The sequence below is a fragment of the Octodon degus genome, unplaced genomic scaffold (genome assembly GCF_000260255.1).
Source record: "Octodon degus isolate 3935 unplaced genomic scaffold, OctDeg1.0 scaffold00372, whole genome shotgun sequence".
Classification (NCBI taxonomy): Eukaryota; Metazoa; Chordata; class Mammalia; order Rodentia; family Octodontidae; genus Octodon; species Octodon degus.
In genome coordinates this window covers 616,837-617,163 of record NW_004524948.1, presented here as the reverse complement: position 1 = coordinate 617,163, position 327 = coordinate 616,837, and positions in this window count along the sequence as shown.

The following is a 327-nucleotide window of genomic DNA, read 5'->3' as shown; positions in this document are numbered from 1 at the left end:
ACTACTGTGATTTTATAAAATTTTTATTTTTAATTTTTATTTATTTTTTATTTGTGCGTGTGTGTGTGTGGCCAGTTCAGCCCACCAGGGGCGGGGCTGGCTGGTATGTGGTGCTGGGGGATTGAACCGCGGTCCCTGTGCTTTGCCAAGCTTGTTCTAAGTAGGTGCTTTAGAGCACTGAGCCATCTCTCCAGCCCCTCCACACAGTTTTGAGAAGAACAATACTCTGGTTGCTGACTGAAGTGCCCTAAAGGGCCAGGGAGATGACTCAGTAGAATAAGCACTTCCTTGGCAAGCACAAGGTTCTGAGTTCAATCCCCAGCTCCA